Raw genomic sequence first — 18662 nt, forward strand, 5'->3', positions numbered from 1 at the left:
TAAGAATTGGGGGTTAGTGTTATTTGTGGACTGGGTATGGAGGACGGACAAGGTTGAGGCCACCATCCGCCGCGGCGGCAACGAAGGTGGTGGCAGGGGTTGTTTTTGGCTGGAAAATGGAGGAGAAAGAGAGGGGTTCCGCTGGGAGGAAGAGAGGAGAATGGGTGTGTGTGTATGCAAGGCGTGTTCGTGTTTGTATGGGAGTATTGCGTGTGGGTGGCTGTGTGATTTGAGTTTGTGTGTTGTGCGTGTCTGGTTCAAGGTGGTACAGAGCGGATCGACTACCATCCTCGTGGTGGCGTGGCTGGTGAACAAGGAGAAGGTGGAGAAGAGTCGGGTGAGATTGGGGCAGAGAGATAAGAGATTGGATACATGTGTGCGTGGTGTGGGGGATGTGTGTGAGTGTTTTGCAGGTGTGCGTGTGTGTGTTTGTGATGGGTGTGTGTGATGGGAGAAAGGGAGAAGTGTTGTGTGTATGTGTATTTGTGGGGTGTTAGTATTGCAACATAGGTGTGCAGTGAAGAAACAGAGCAGTGACATGGAGAAACGTGGTGATGGTGATCAGAGGCTAGGCAGAGATTAGGAGAAGAGAGAGCCCAGGGACAAGAGAGGAGAGGGAGATAAGAATTGTTATTAAAAAGAATAAAAATATTAATTTTGGGAGTCTTGAATAATGTTTTTTAAGGAATAATAAGGATTGATAATTATGAAAATTATATGAATAAATTGTAGCAAAAATATAGTATTTAATAAAATATTTGATATTGAAAAGATATGAGAAAGTTATTTCTTATTTTAATTGAAAAATTGTAAAATTAGAGATTTTGACTAATTTTATAAAATAGTACGGAAACTGAATTTGGAAAGTATAATTATAGTTAACTTGAAAATTTTATAAGGAACATATTGTAAATTATATATAAAGTTGTAAGGGGAAGATAAATCGAGATATGAATTTTCTTTTAGAAATATAATAATGTGTTAAGTAAATTAGGGACTTTTGTCCACGCTACACAAACTTGTTATCCGACAATTTATTAAACGTAAACTGTTATATAAATGAAAAACCCGGTAATATTGTATTCCGAGATGATGAACTCTTAATTATATTAACGAATAAATAAAAACCTATAAAGATGCATCAAAAAATATAATCGTCATTTTTAAAGAAAAATACAGGAACCTATTGCTTGATTAAAATCTCACATCAATGTCAGGATTATGATGCATAACAGGTAAAGTTGGTGGGCAAAAATGTTCATCGACGTGAGTCATAACTTTCTGCTATACTCTTTATACTAAGTACAATATGATGTTCATTGACATTTTGGAAATTTTTGACAATGTTTAAGATGTCCAATAGTGCATAATGCCTGCTTAAAATGTCCAATGATGACAAACAGAATGTTGATGATCAATTTAAGGATTACTAAACGGCTACTATTATATATGAAGTGGACTAATGAAAAGATACAACATGAAGGATGAAATATCATGATTTAGTGCTTAACAAAAAAATTTAATTTTAAGATTTTAACAAATATACAAAAACTAGGCTTCATATGGTGCATTAAAATTCAACTGGCATTATGTTAGGTCACACACACACTGTAGAGGGGGTGAATACAGTATATAGTACACTTAAATCGAACTTTAAGAACTTAAGTAACAGAAAACAAACTTTATTGAAACAATAAACTCTGTTACAGTATGGAACTGTTACCTCTCAGTGATGAACAAATATCACGAGAGCTGCTAGGGTTACAATGAATAATCTTTTCTAATAATGATAACACTTATAGTATAAACCCTATGTCTGTGTTTATATACTACACAGTTATAAGATAATCGCTAATTGATATGGAATATAATTTTGCTTCCTAAAATATATCAATCGGATATCTTTTCTTCCAAGTATTCCATTCTTCACGGAATTCCTTCTTCATGCATATCTCTTCTTATGTTTATCTCGATCTTCTTTCCTTTAATCAGCTACTGTCCTTATCTGATTGTCCTTCAGCACTTAAGTTCTGATATCTATCTTCTGATGATTATCTCCTGATAATATAAGTACTGATATCCTTAAGTCCTGACTTCCAGTATAAGTACTGATCAACAGTTAAGTACTGATTTATCCTGTTCACGTAAGATTCTGAAAGCTAAACATAAAACATATTAGCCATGACATTATCAAATATATCTAACAATCTCCCCCAACTTGTAAATTAACAAAATATACAAGTTTAACAGATATTTGATGATGTCAAAAACATTAAGTACAAATGTATGAGAAATAGACTAGATAACTACAACTTACAGTCCTTAAAGTTTTTTACCAATTTCAACTTCTGATAACAACTTCAATCTGTATAAATATCAGAATTTAAGCAGTTGTAGATCTTCGACTTGGCTTCTTCATTTTCTGATCTCTCTGATGTCAGGAGTTGTTCTGAGATAGTTCTTCAACAAACATTTCTCAGCATATCTTAGTTCATCAATCATTCTCCTTTTAACACCTTTAAGCTCTGCAGTATCTTCACCAGTTTGAAAGATTGCAGCTCTGAGATCATTAATCTTTGCTTTTCTCAACTCCTGATCTAGTCTTATGACATAAGCTTTGTCAGACTCAAGATTGAATTCAAGTCCCTTAATACCAAGATACGTTCTGATCTGTGCAGTATTAGGCTTCATATCAACAATATCACCATTGTGATCTCTGTACTTTGGAACATATATGCTGTCAGACTTAACAGAATAAAGCCTTTTCTGTCTCTGAATCTGTTCTTTTAAGTAGTTTGCAGCAGTCTCTGTTATTCTGTCATCCACTTGAAGTAAGAAAAGTACATGCTCCAATTCTTCAAAATACTTCAAGGAATGGCATTTTGTCTTATATGATAAACCCTACCATCTGTCATGAAATACAACATGATGTATTCTTTCAAGTAGGTATGGTAAACCATCTGTACAGATTCCAGTTGATTCAATCTCTCAGGAGTTGCTCCAATACCTGGTTCACTCAAGGAAGTTGGATCATTGGTAGTGTTGTGTACTCTTCTTTCATCAGCACTTCCCAATCCAATTTTATCTCTAGCTTCCTTTCCAGTAACTACTCTTGCTTCAAAACCACTTATAGTAGTCTTCAAAGATTGAGTCTGTTTGCTTTAGTGAATCCTGGTAGGAGTGTCTTTAATCTATTTTCTGATATCAAGTTAACTTGAGCTCTGTCAGAGGTTACTTGCTTCTTCTGAATATCAGAACTTACAATTTCTTGACTCTGAACAACTTGAGCCATGTCAGAGGTTGTTTTAAGAACTTTTCTTGAAGTCAGAGCAAGATCATCTTTTCCATCAGTATTTCTTCTTCCTCAGGAGGTACATAAGCCTTGATAGGTTCACCAACCTTTTCTTTACCCTTGGATCTTGGATCTATCTGTGGTTGTGATCTAGCCAATGTTGCTTCAGTATGTGTCCTTTCTTTGATCACAATGCTTTTAAGTTTTGGAAGTAACTTTTTACCAGAAGCTTCAGATTTAGATGTGACTTTCTCTGATTTAAGTCTGGCTTCTTCTTCCTTTAAACTTTCCAAGTCCATTCCTGGATTTTCTTGAAGAAATAACTGTCTTGACATTTCCTCATCAAGATCTAGAAGTTCATCAGAACTTATCCTTTTACCAGCAGCAGAACTTATTTTTTTCCCAGTATCAGAACTTCTTCTGTGACTAGCTTGTCTTGATGTAAACCTTCTACCTTGACTATGACCACTACCCATTCCAGAGTTTCCTTGGTCATCTTTTCCATCATCCTTTCCTTGCAGTGTTGTTTTGCATTTGGACTTAATTACCTTCTCCCCCTTTTTGGCATCAGCAGGTAAAAAAAGAGAGATAAGTAGTTCCACTGAGGTCTGGATTTCAGTAAGTTGCGATTGCTGAGAAGCTTGATTTGTCAGAATTTGATCAATCTGAGCTTGTTGTTTCTCTTGAGTTTTCTCAACATAAGCAATCCTGTCAATGGTAGGTTGAAAGAACTTTTTCTTATCAATTTTCCAAACTTGTTCCTGTTTGATAAAGTTCTCCTGAATCTTGTGTAGCTCTGCATGAGTAGTTGAATGAAGACCTTGTAGATGTTTAGTACTCAAAACAGTGACTCTAAGCTGGGTTTTAAAATCATCAGAATTTAACATTTCATCAGCTTTAGTCAAGTGCTCAGCAAGATGTAAAGCATTTGAAACACATGAAACTGAGTTCCATTCCTTAGTCCACTCCTGACCTGCAGGAGTTTCACTCCAAGGCACTGGTGCATCCCTGATAACAAACTCCTTTACCAGTTCAGACTTAGGAAGAGTCGGTGGAGGAGGATGTCCTGAAGGACCTGCTTCATCAGCATCTACAGTTGTAGCAGCTTCACCAGTATCTCCAACATTTGCAGCATCAGAACTTAAAGAATCAGTATCTTCTGATAAGAAAACAGTGTGAGTAGCAATGGAGGCTTCAGCATCCTCTAATTGCTGATCTGATACTAAGTTCTGATCAACATCCATATCCTGATGCTCACCTAAAATCTGATCATCAGCATCTTGATGCAGAGAAGGTATTGTTGATAACTCTGGAGTTTGAACAGCATCAGTAACAGGTGTTGTGGAAGGATTATTTGCTGTTGGAGCTTTTAATAAAAGTATTTCAGGCACAACCAGGTTCTGAATATCAATTTCAGCACTTGTTCCTGGAGCAACAAGAGACACAGATGGTGAGTTAGCCTTGTCAGATACAGCTTCCTTAGATGGAGTTGATGGAGAAGAAGTGACTGGAGCAAATTCCATGTCTTGTGAGATCAGAGATTCCTGATCCCCTTCCTTAGCTGCTTCCTCCTCATCATCTGAAACTGGCCTTTGTGCCCTCTGTTTCTTGTACTTCCTTGTTGATTTGGATTCCTTGGGAGTTTCAGGAACTACCATTCGTCTAAGCCTCTTGAGAAGCCTAGAACCCCCAATTGCAGAATCTTTCTGAGAAGTTGCTTTCTCAGCTTCATTCACCACAGGTTCTGAAGAAGGAATCTGTTCCTCAGAATCTGATTCATCTCTCAAAGTAAATCTCCTCCTCTTTTGAGGTGTTTGATGTAACACCCCCAAATCCGGGGTCGGGGATCCGGGTTGTCACGAGTTCCATTTCCCTTAATAACACCCAATCTTAATAAATAATCAACTATTCTGTACTGTGACCCCACAATAAATACACACACCACAAGTTATAGTCTCAGAGATGAATATCCAAAAATAATCACAAGTCATTTTATTCCAAAATTATATGCCATTACACCTTAAAAGGGTTTCTGAATAATTTACATTTCTTTGCCATTATTACAATTCATAAATATACCTAATCTGGTACATCAAAAGTTGAAAGCCTAGACTATTGGTAGCTCCTACCTCAGCTACAACGACATCAACGCCTATAGGAAACTGCGGAACGTTTCCTATCCGCTCGCGAATTGGGAGCTTGGTCCTGTTCATCTTTTCTATCTGTGTTGTGTGATGAAAGAAGAAAGCAAGGGTGAGCAGCAAGCCCACCAAAATAATATGTATAATGATTTACAGTATATGAGCCTTCTCATAGTACTCATGAAAGTCTTGGTCAAAAGAAATGAACCAAGTTTAATATCTTAATGCGATGAAGTCGCAAAATATTCAGTATATATACATATATACTTTTCAAAATCTTGGAAGTCCTCTTCCATGTATAATATACACAAAGTTCCAGTTTATAACTGTATAAAAATATCGTTGCAAGGTGATCTCATATATCTAACCTTGTCTCAACATTTTTCTGAAAGTCTTTGATATGCATAAGATAATCATTTACTAGATATAAGTTTAAAAGATGAAGTTACAAGATACTCCAATATACTTATATCTTTTCCGAATACTACTTGAACTACCACCGTTCAAGTATAATTAGTTTCAAAAGTTCATCACACTGATGAGACTACTAGATAAGACTTGAATAGATTCAATCTTTGAAATATTTTGAAGGAAATGAGGTTATGATATACTTCATTAAGTCCCGATATATATATACACCTATATATATACATACGTTTCCTGAAAACCTCTGTCATGTAAAGTATGAACAGAATTGCAATATCCAATAAATTTGGAAAGGAAAGAATTTGGCATAAACCTGATATCTTGCTGATCAGGCAAAGATACCAATAAGTAACCTTTTCTACTAGTAGATGGACGAATTCCCCACTGGTCATCACCCTGGTCGCAATAGGACCTTATGCTGGACTGCCACTCAGCCACTTATGCATTTGATGGACTCCCACTGAGCCACTTACATTATCATTGACGCCCACTGAGTCCATGTTGCTTATGCCGACTCGATAGATGGACTTACTTCCCGAACGTTGGGTAAGTAATCAATTCATTTACCAAAACTGCAACCTTGTTGCGAATATAAAATACACCACAGAGCCGGATCCCTCTGGTTTTGAGCGAGTATTTAAATCCCCTTTAAAAAGGAAGATCATAATATAAAAATGAGTTTTGGGATCCGCTCTAACTTTTAAAAATCATTTTGAAGACTCGAAAACACTTTAAGGAGTGGTTGGAGCAATGCTGATTTAATAAAATAAATCAGTCCCAATGTATTTAGAAAATATCTGAATATTATTATTTAAATAATATTCCCATAAAGAATAATTCAGGTAGAAGTTGGAAAACTTATACTTGAAATGAATAGTAAATAATCAAAGATATACTTATACGAAAGTAATATCTTTATTTGAATAATCAAAAGTAAGTTTGATTATCGAACATTATTTTTTAATAAAATAAAGAATATTAAATAATACGCGGAGTCATAATACCTCGAATGAATAGTATAAATAATATTCATAAATAAATAAGGAGTCATACATCCTCAAATGAATATCCAAATAATAATCATTAAATAATATAAACTGAGTCTTAAGCCCTCGAATGAATATTCGAAATAATATTCAATTAATACAATCAAAGGAGTCATAAGTCCTCGGATGAATATTCGAAATAATATTCAATAAATAAATAAAGTTAAAGTTATCGAATAAACCTTATTCGATTAATAGTTTTGAAAACTATAACCATATATATATAAAATATATATAATATTCTCGGGAACATCGACTCCCGGTTTAGAAATATGTTCACCTTTTTATCCCCTATACTAAGGGTAAACTCAAATACCGCTTATCTCTAGCATAGGTATTATGCAACTATAAGCATTTGAACCAACATATATAAATCAAGAATATAAAACAGGCATGCATATATACCATATCACATGCTACAATATATCGCAAGAATTTGCTAATAACAAATATGCATTTATCACAAGATCATGCATATACAGATATACATCACAACAACAGTATAACGGGTAGAAAACTTGCCTGAGTGCTCCCGGATAGACTTAAGCTTAGAGTGGGTCCGATAACCTTGAACAACAACATAAGTCGGAATTAAACCCCGGTCGCTTAAGAAACTAGACTTTAACCATTTAGAGTCCTAACGTTCGCTTTCGCGCTTAACGATTCACTTAAGTCGCTCGAGTACTCTCGGCTCCACCATTTTAATAAATTAACCATTAAGGGTTTTAAGGAGATTCTTTCGCGAGTACCTTACCAACTGCCTAATCCACTTAAAATAATTGTTTCATACCCCAATTAGTCCTTTAAGGTCCTTAACCAAGGTTTCAAAGTAAGGCGAGGGGTAATGGTTCGGTCGCGAAATGCCGTTACTTAAAACGGTCGTTTCTCCTAAACAGTACATCGGAATCAAACGAACTACATATCAAAACGAAGCTCGTAACATGAACTATCTAATCATGGCAATGGTCAAACTTAGCAGGGGGTTCTCGGGTCCTGATGTTAAGAGCAAAAATAGTCTAAGTAAATCGGACATTACGAGGCTATGTTTACGCGATTCCCAAATTTTTACCATTCCAAATTATATCAATCCAACTACCAATCAACAACAACTCAAGATACACATCAATGCTACTGATTTCAGTCATAATAAGCTCAAGGATCTCAATCCAATCATATATTATAACATCTCCAAATTCAACTAAACTACTTAACAATTAAGCTCGAATCATGCTTATCATTAAAATTACTACTCATCCATCCAAACCATCTCCAAACTTCAACATTCAAACTTATTACTAAAGGGTGTGAAGATTTATACCTTTCTTGGAGGGTGGAAAGTTACTAGGAAGCCTTATGGAGCCTCCTACAAGCTTGATCTTTCCAAAGAAATCAAGAACACAAAGTTAGGTTTTAAGTTTCTAAAAGTCCGATTCAAAGAACTGTAAACATGAGGGTCTTACCATGCTTATTTGGACGAGACTTGTAAACAAGAGTTGTAGGCCATCTCAATACCTTTCCAACGAGCTATAGAACACAACATTTGAGTGAGTATTGAAGGAGATATGGCAGTTTGAAGTTGCTGTGTTTATTTTGGCCGAGAGCTTGATGAAGAAAAGGAAGAGCTTTTGTATTTTTTGAGATTTGTTTTGGTTTGCCTTGGGTTGGTTGACTTTGTTTTGTTTTAATCATTTTTAACCATGAAAAATTGTGTGGTTATAAATCAACCACACTTCTTTCCCTTATGTCATGCTTTGGTCATCATGTGATGTCACCCTCCACACTTGTCCTCTTCTTGTTGGTTTGATGACATCATCATCCCTAACCTCCTTGATTAACTCTTAATTGCTTGCCTAATGACCGCTGATCTGTTATACGGTTCGCTTAACTTTCGTTTTCGTTTATCGTTTGAGGGATCATATCCGGGATCTTATTACTTAGGTTTCTTTAACCTTTCTCAATACATTATGTTCCTTCATGATCCTCTCTTTTAATCTTTGAATTTAAATCCTTTTTATTCTGTTACCTTATACTCAATTCTTTCTGTATCTGGTAGATTTTCGGGAAAAATCAAGTGTTCGAATTTGGATTCTGACGATCTTTACATACACTTATTTATCATATAGAGTACTAATAATATCCAGAATATCCATAAAAGAACCCCTACCTAGGTGGCATGAAAAGTTTTCTCATTCAGCAAAAACACTATTCATAAGGGTTTCAAAACATTTTCCAAAATTGGGGTTATTACAGTCTCCCCTCCTTAAAGGATTCCGTCCCGGAATCAGATAGAAAATGAATAGGGATACTTTCTTAACATTGCACTTTCTAACTCTCGAGTAAATTTTCCCACATTGTGGTTCTTCCATCAAACTCTGACTAGTTTGATAACCCTTCTCCTAAGCACTGTTCATTTTCGATCTATAACCCTTTCTGGTTGCTCCTTATAGGTTATGTCTGGTCGCATGCCTATTGCACTCATATGCCCCTATTTATCTGGCATCCGAATTACACTTCCTTAACATTGATACGTGAAACACGTTATGAACTTGCTACATGTTCGGGGGTAGGGCTAGCTCATATGCTAACTTCCCAAATGTCTTAATATATCCAAGGGTTCCAACAATATCGTGGACTTAAACTTTCCTTTCTTTCCGAACCTCATCAATCCTTTCCAAGGGATACTTAACATACAGGTCCCCTATTTCATACTCTTTGTCCTTTCGTGTCAAATCAACATACTTCATGTCCATCTTGGGCTACTACCAGCCGTCCTCTGATTAGATCTATTATCCTTGGTCCTTTGGACCACTGCTGGTCCGAGCATCTTGCGCTCTACAACTTCATCCTAACATAAGGGAGATCGACATTGTCTTCCCTCAAGGATCTCATAAGGCGATATCAATACTGACATATGATCTATTGTCGTAAGAAAACTCAATCCGTGTTAAGTGATCATTCCAAATTCTTTCAAGTCTATTGCACAGACTCTTATTATAGCTTTTAGCATTAGAGCTTTTGCTTCTTAATCCCATTCTTTTCCAGTTCGTAATCGCTACTACCTTCCGTTCCTAATATTATACTGGTTATACTTTTGCTCGTTAGCGTTCTATAACCTTGTAATAACCACGTCAACCTTAGTATCACGAATGTGTTTCCATTCCGAATACTACCACAACTTTATTACTCCTTTTTCAGATGTTTCTATTTCCAAAGTTTGATCAATCATATAGAAGTAAAGGAATTAGTTGAGAGATCACTATGATCATGAACACTTGTTCATTGCATAGTTAGTACAGAAGGTGGCCGGCCTTTAGTACTTGACAAGCAATTAAACAACAGGTGGTATCCTACTAGGCTTCTATCACACAGATATATAGTCATTCGACAATACCTCCCCTTCTGGAAGGGTTGTCTCTCTCAGCTTACATGAAATGAAAAGAAGAGAAAAGGACGAACTGAGATAATTGTATATATAAAATATACTCCCCAAAAATATCTGGCTTGGAATCTACCTCTGAACTATAGAGGTTTGTCATAGGAGAACAAAACATATATGTATTTATATCATATCAAGTATTATCGCATAGCATTTCACATGCTTAAATATTTTACTATTCCATCCATCATTCTATGGACCCATGCTCTTGCTCGAGCTTATACACAATCACCTTTGAAACTCCCTCGATATCGAAAATCGAATCTGGGATCTCATTCTAGACATCATCGTTACTAGAATTCTATGCTTGCACCGCAACCTTCCTCTATAGTAATACGACTCTCTTTTCATAAGAAGGAATAAATATTCAATAGGTAGATACTCTACTTAATTAGTCTATCAATGATAACTTATACATTACCACGACCCGATTAGTGGTACTCAATCTCAACATCCATTCCAATACAACTCTCACGGTTGTAATCAGCTCATTACTCGCAGAATCATTGCTGCATTACTATGGTCCACCACTGACCTACTCGTCATTCACTTTCCATGAAATCTTAATATCTAACCATACGGAGTCCATACATGTCGTATCAAATCCTTCTAAGGAGGTAACATATTCACCATTCATGATTCATGAAGAACACTCCTGATCCTGCCATACATACATGACATGAAGCAGATAAAATTGCAGAAGAGTTTCAATCAAAGCAACGATAGCAGGTAATACCATCTTATCATATGCCTTCATAGAAGACTTAACTCAAACGGGTTCATCTAGTCGCCTTTTTGGAAACATGTCCTGGCTTATTCTCAAGATAGTATCTTCTGAGATAGATAGCCCGTCCATGGCGATTACACGAATTAAACCTTTACCAACTACTATACGTTGGGTATTGCACAGTCATCAGAAGGAAGTCAATCTTCCAAACCATAATACAACCTTCACAGCTTAACCATCATCACTGTATTCTTTTGGCACAAGCACTTATAATATCATCTTACCTTTAAAGTGTCGGCCACCTCTTTGGCCTTTCCTGATAGTAAAATTTCCTTACAGTCAATGTCATTTTAACCACCTCCAAATAATTTTCTACCTCATTTCAATCACAGCTTATGTGAAGATGTTTTCCTTAAAATCTAATGAGTAAAAAAAATATCACCATCTTTTTCCATAAGTTATTGCCTCAGTCTTTAGAGGTTAATCACTGTCACGACTGACTTTCAATCATACTTAGAACATCTTTTATCTTAGGCTCTAATTGCCCTGAACAATTTCGACCTTTACTGGTTCGATCCATACTCTCTCGTGGTTTAACACGTGCCCCACTTGGCATCATTATAATTACGTCATATTCCCTTTATCAACATTTCTATTCTTGAGAATTTTGAATATTACCTTTCTCCTTGTAAAACCTCTAAGGTTATCCTTGAATCGTTCCTCCTGTATTCCCTAGATACAGGGCATATCAAGATACCATTTATTAATACCAGAATCATTGTCTATATACTTCTGAAAAATTTCTCCACTGATCCTTAAAGGTTGTTATTACCTTAATCCTTTCCAATTCATACTGTCAAAACTCATACTATCCCTATTAAGGATGAAATGCCAACCTTTATGCATTCCCCTAGGATTCGTTTTAAGTTACCGATGTTCTATCCTTAATTCCACCTTTAAAAAGGGTACATGCATCCTTCCATGGATAAATCAAGTCATACATCCCTGATAGGGGTGTCTTATTCAATCATTCCCACCTCGATAGTATATGCCTAATTTTCACAATAACATTTGTATTCAAAATGAGGTCAATCAATATGGCCTCCAAAAGATAACAACGGTTATCCGCTTTTCTTGCCTAATTTGGTAACGATAACAAGGATGTTCTGGAAGATATTGGTCGTGTTCAACGTGAACCTCTTCTTAATAATTCCTTATTTACTTTTGTTGTTTAATTCAACAGTCATCTCAATGTTGGGATATCTCTCATTCCTGGTGTCTCCCTTCCTGGGTATCATGCCACCGGTCTTACATATACTTCACATTCTTGAAGGTCACTTCCTTCATCCAATTTTCCTAATTTCTTACTTCCTTGTCTCCTCAGTCTATCCGCGTCTCAATATTTATCCTTCGAACTATCTCAAGGTTTCCTCAAATCCTCCCAACTTACAGGGGATAAAATATATGTATCTCTTATTCCTTCAATCATCAACTTTAACTCATGGTGAATCACCCTCATCCTGACAATTACATACTTTTCTATTTCTATTGCTACGAGTCTTTAGGGTTTCCTCATACCCAACTCCCTTATCATTCCTCAAACTCTATTGCCTTTATATTCCTTTCCACTTCAGTTTCTTTTTATTTTCCTTTCTCTTATCATTATTTCATGAACCCACTAATCATTGACTTCAAGCATCACATTCTGGGATTCTTGTCATCAGAACGAATCTTGACAACTTTTACAACTTAGCTTCATATTTCATCATACTCGTCCGCCTTTGTTCTGACTCTAAAGCTTTTACACTATCTCCATAACCTTGGGAATTACTTTCCCGAAAACAATTGACTGAACTTTAATCAGTTTATTCTAACCTCTGGCTCCGTGCCTTTCTTGGTCTTTCACCAGTGGTGGCCCTTCTCTTAGGAGGGTAAGTGACAAAAACAGTCTTTTGTGATTCGTCCATCACTTAGAATCTCAAATGATTCCTATATTTCCTTTAGCAAGGTTCTTGCCTCGACTGGTTCAGCTTGTTCCTTGGAACTCTAAGGGCTTAGCGACTTAAAGGCCCTGAAAGAATTTCTCACCGCATTGTTTCCTCAAGGTGGTGGTTGGGGATAGTAGTCTAAGTTCTTTTTAGACAGGTCCATGAATTGCCGTATAGGAGTACCGTCTCGGGTCTCCTTTCCTTACTCGTCTTTCTGTTTCCTTAGTATGAAATGTTTCATCCTTCTCCCATACTTGGGGTTATCTTATACGTTAAAATCCTCATTTTCCACTTCATTATGTTATGGGTTCCTTCTATCTTGATGGCGTCCTCCCTGACTATCACATTCAGGGTTTGCCCTAAATCTTATTCCTCAAACTAGCTTTCATCTAAGATCTCATCTTTAAGCTCTTGAACATTTGGAACCCAAATTCTGTAGGAATACCTCATTATTCCCTTATCATCTTTCTCGGTATTAATCTTTTATCTAATTGTTAGCTCTCTGCCTTCATTCATCACTTTTCTGGAACAATATGTCTTTCCGATAATTCGAACTGTATTGCAATCTCAAACATCTTTTCGGTACCGGCTCGGTTACTTCACTTTATTTCCATTTTCTCAAAATCTTCTTATAAACTCTCTCAAAGACATGATCATCTGAGTCTCTCCTTTTTACTAAGGGCATCAGCACCACATGGGCTTTCCCCGAATGATACAGAATCTCCCAATCATAATCTTGATTAGCTCTAACCGCCTCCTCGGGCGTATGTTGAGCTCTTCTACGTAAAAATGTACTAGAGCTCCTATGGTTTGTGAATCTCACACTTCTCTCCATACAAGCAGTGCCTCAAATCTTTAGGGCAAAACTATTGCCATGAGCCCAAGCTCATGGGTGGGGAATCGAATTTTAAATTCCCTTAATTGTCTTGACGCGTACGCGATTACGTTGTTGTGCTGTATAAGAAGCACCCTAATTCCTTATGCGAAGCGTCATACAAATCACAAAATCTCCTTTTCCATCCGACAATGCCAACATAGGGGTCGTCACCAACCTTTGCTTTAGTGTTAAAAGCTTTTCTCGTATTTCTCTGTCCATTCAAACTTCTCAGTATTACGAGTAGCCGCGTCAAAGGGGCTACTATCTTTACAAACTTGAACGAACCTCCGGTAGTGACCGGCCAATCCTACCTCTGGTAGTTTCCCTAACCATGGCATCAATTCCTCAATGGTCCTTTATTCATTTTGTTAGGATCTTCCACGAGATCCTCCTCAGCAACAATCCCATCTAGGACAACATTCTCAACCATACATCCTCAATATGAACATCATCCGGTCTGCGTTAGGACGCTCTATCGGATCCACCATCCGTTCTCCAATTAGTAATTAAAAACTCATCGCGCTGTCACTTCTCAACCTCAGGGTTCGGAGTCCGCTACCATATAAGATAACGAACTACGCTACTATCATGATATTTATAAGGGTTCCCATAAGGGTTTTAACTGTCAGTACTACGTTAGGTAGTCCGATATGAACTTGGCAAGAGTTTTATTATCTTAGTGAACTTATTATCTTAACGTCACATCATCTCTAGGTTTATAATGCTTAGCTCTGATACCACTTCTATAACACCCCCAAATTCGGGGTCGGGGATCCGGGTTGTCACGAGTTCCATTTCCCTTAATAACACCCAATCTTAATAAATAATCAACTATTCTGTACTGTGACCCACAATAAATACACACACACAAGTTATAGTCTCAGAGATGAATATCCAAAAATAACACAAGTCATTTATTCCAAATTATATGCCATTACACCTTAAAAGGGTTTCTGAATAAATTTACATTTCTTTGCCATTATTACAATTCATAAATATACCTAATCTGGTACATCAAAAGTTGAAAGCCTAGACTATTGGTAGCTCCTACCTCAGCTACAACGACATCAATGCCTATAGGAAACTGCGGAACGTTCTATTCGCTCGCGAATTGGGAGCTTGGTCCTGTTCATCTTTTCTATCTGTTGTTGTGTGATGAAAGAAGAAAGCAAGGGTGAGCAGCAAGCCCACCAAAATAATAGGTATAATGATTTACAGTATGAGCCTTCTCATAGTACTCATGAAGTCTTGGTCAAAAGAAATGAACCAAGTTTATATCTTAATGCGATGAAGTCGCAAAATATTCAGTATATATACAATATATACTTTTCAAAATCTTGGAAGTCCTCTTCCATGTATATTACACAAAGTTTCCAGTTTATAAACTGTATAAAATATCGTTGCAAGGTGATCTCATATTCTAACCTGTCTCAACGTTTTTATAAAAGTCTTTGATATGCATAAGATAATCATTTACTAGATATAAGTTTAAAAGATGAAGTTACAAGATACTCCAATATACATATCTTTTCCGAATACTACTTGAACTACCACCGTTCAGTTATAATTAGTTTCAAAAGTTCATCACACTGATGAGACTACAAGATAAGACTTGAATAGATTCAATCTTTGAAATATTTTGAAGGAAATGAAGTTATGATATACTTCATTAAGTCCCGATATATATATAACCTATATATTATACATACGTTTCCTGAAAACCTCTGTCATGTAAAGTATGAACAGAATTGCAATATCCAATAAATTTGGAAAGGAAAGAATTTGGCATAAACCTGATATCTTGCTGATCAGGCAAGATACCAATAAGTAACCTTTTCTACTAATAGATGGACGAATTCCCCACTGGTCATCACCCTGGTCGCAATAGGACCTTATGCTGGACTGCCAGTCAGCCACTTATGCATTTGATGGACTCCCACTGAGCCACTTACACTATCATGGACGCCCATGAGCCCATGTTGCTTATGCCGACTCGATAGATGGACTTACTTCCCGAACATTGGGTAAGTAATCAATTCATTTACCAAAACTGCAACCTTGTTGCGAATAATAAATATACCACAGAGCCGGATCCCTCTGGTTTTGAGCGAGTATTTAACTCCCCTTTAAAAAGGAGATCATAAATATAAAAATGAGTTTTGGGATCCGCTCTAACTTTTAAAATTATTTTGAAGACTCGAAAATACTTTAAGGAGTGGTTGGAGCAATGCTGATTTAATAAAATAAATCAGTCCCAATGTATTTAGAAAATATCTGAATATTATTTAATAATATTCCCATAAAGAATAATTGAGGTAGAAGTTGGAAAACTTATACTTGAAATGAATAGTAAATAATCAAAGATATACTTATACGAAAAATATCTTTATTTGAATAATCAAAAGTAAGTTTGATTATCGAACATTATTTTAAAAATAAAAAGAATATTAAATAATACGCGGAGTCATAATACCTCGAATGAATAGTATAAATAATATTCATTAAATAATAAAGGAGTCATACATCCTCAAATGAATATTCAAATAATAATCATTAAAATAATAAACCGAGTCTTAAGCCCTCGAATGAATATTCGAAATAATATTCAATTAATACAATAAAGGAGTCATAAGTCTCGGAAGAATATTCGAAATAATATTCAATAAATAAAATAAAGTTAAAGTTATCGAAAAACCTTATTCGATTAATAGTTTTGAAAACTATAACCATATATATATAAAATATATATATATTCTCGGGAACAACGACTCCGGTTTAGAAATATGTTCACCTTTTATCCCCTATACTAAGGATAAACTCGAATACCGCTTATCTCTAGCATAGGTATTATGCAACTATAAGCATTTGAACCAACATATATAAATCAAGAATATGAAACAGGCATGCATATATACCATATCACATGCTACAATATATCGCAAGAATTTGCTAATACAAATATGCATTTATCACAAGATCATGCATATACAGATATACATCACAACAACAGTATAACGGGTAGAAAACTTGTCTGAGTGCTCCGGATAGACTTAAGCTTAGAGTGGGTCCGATAACCTAGAACAACAACATAAGTCAGAATTAAACCCCGGTCGCTTAAGAAACTAGACTTTAACCATTTAGAGTCATAACGTTCGCTTCGCGCTTAACGATTCACTTAAGTCGCTCGAGTACTCTCGGCTCCACCATTTTTAATAAATTAACCATTAAAGGTTTTAAGGAGATTCTTTCGCGAGTACCTTACCAACTGCCTAATCCACTTAAAATTGTTTCATACCCCAATTAGTCCTTAAGGTCCTTAACCAAGGTTTCAAAGTAAGGCGAGGGGTAATGGTTCGGTCGCGAAACGCCGTTACTTAAAACGGTCATTTCTCCTAAACGTACATCGGAATCAAACGAACTACATATCAAAACGAAGCTCGTAACATGAAATATCTAATCATGGAAATGGTCAAAACCTAACAGGGGGTTCTCGGGTCCTGATGTTAAGAGAAAAAACAGTCTAAAGTAAATCGGAACCATTACGAGGCTATGTTTACGCGATTTCCCAAATTTTACCATTCCAAATATATCAATCCAACTACCAATCAACAACAACAAGATACACATCAATGCTACTGATTTCAGTCTAATAAGCTCAAGGATCTCAATCCAATCATATATTATAACATCTCCAAATTCAACTAAACTACTTAACAATTAAGCTCGAATCATGCTTATCATTAAAATTACTACTCATCCATCCAAACCATCTCCAAACTTCAACATTCAAACTTATTACTAAAGGGTGTGAAGATTTATACCTTTATTGGAGGGTGAAAAATTACGAGGAAGCCTTATGGAGCCTCCTACAAGCTGCTATTTCCAAAGAAATCAAGAACACAAAGTTAGGCTTTAGAGTTTCTAAAAGTCCGATTCAAAGAACTGTAAAATTGAGGGTCTTAACATGCTTATTTGGACGAGACTTGTGAATAAGAGTTGTAGGCCAGCTCAATACCTTTCCAACGAGCTATAGAACACAACATTTGAGTGAGTATTGAAGGAGATATGGCAGTTGAAATGCTGTGTTTATTTTGGCCGAGAGCTTGATGAAGAAAAAGGGAAGAGCTTTTGTGTTTTTTGAGATTTGTTTTGGTTTGCCTTGGTTGGTTGACTTTGTTTTGTTTTAATCATTTTAACCATGAAAAATTGTGTGGTTATAAATCAACACACTTCTTTCCCTTATGTCATGCTTGGTCATCATGTGATGTCACCCACACTTGTCTTTCTTGTTGGTTTGATGAATCATCATCCTAACCTCCTTGATTAACTCTTAATTGCTTGGCTAATGACCGCTGATCTGTTATACGGTTCGCTTAACTTTCGTTTTTGTTTATCGTTTGAGGGATCATACCCGGGATCTTATTACTTAGGTTTCTTTAACCTTTCTCAATACATTATGTTCCTTTCATGATCCTCTCTTTTAATCCTTGAATTTAAATCCTTTTTATTCTGTTACCTTATACTCAATTCTTTCTGTATCTGGTAGATTTTCGGGAAAATCAAAGTGTTCGAATTTGGATTCTGACGATCTTTACATACACTTATTTATCATATAGAGTACTAATAATATCTCAGAATATCCAAAAAGAACCCTACCTAGTGTGGCATGAAAAGTTTTCTCGTTCAGCAAAAAACACTATTCATAAGGGTTTCAAAAATTCCCAAAAAT

This window comes from Apium graveolens, chromosome 6 (assembly GCF_009905375.1).
Source record: "Apium graveolens cultivar Ventura chromosome 6, ASM990537v1, whole genome shotgun sequence".
NCBI classification, from domain to species: domain Eukaryota; kingdom Viridiplantae; phylum Streptophyta; class Magnoliopsida; order Apiales; family Apiaceae; genus Apium; species Apium graveolens.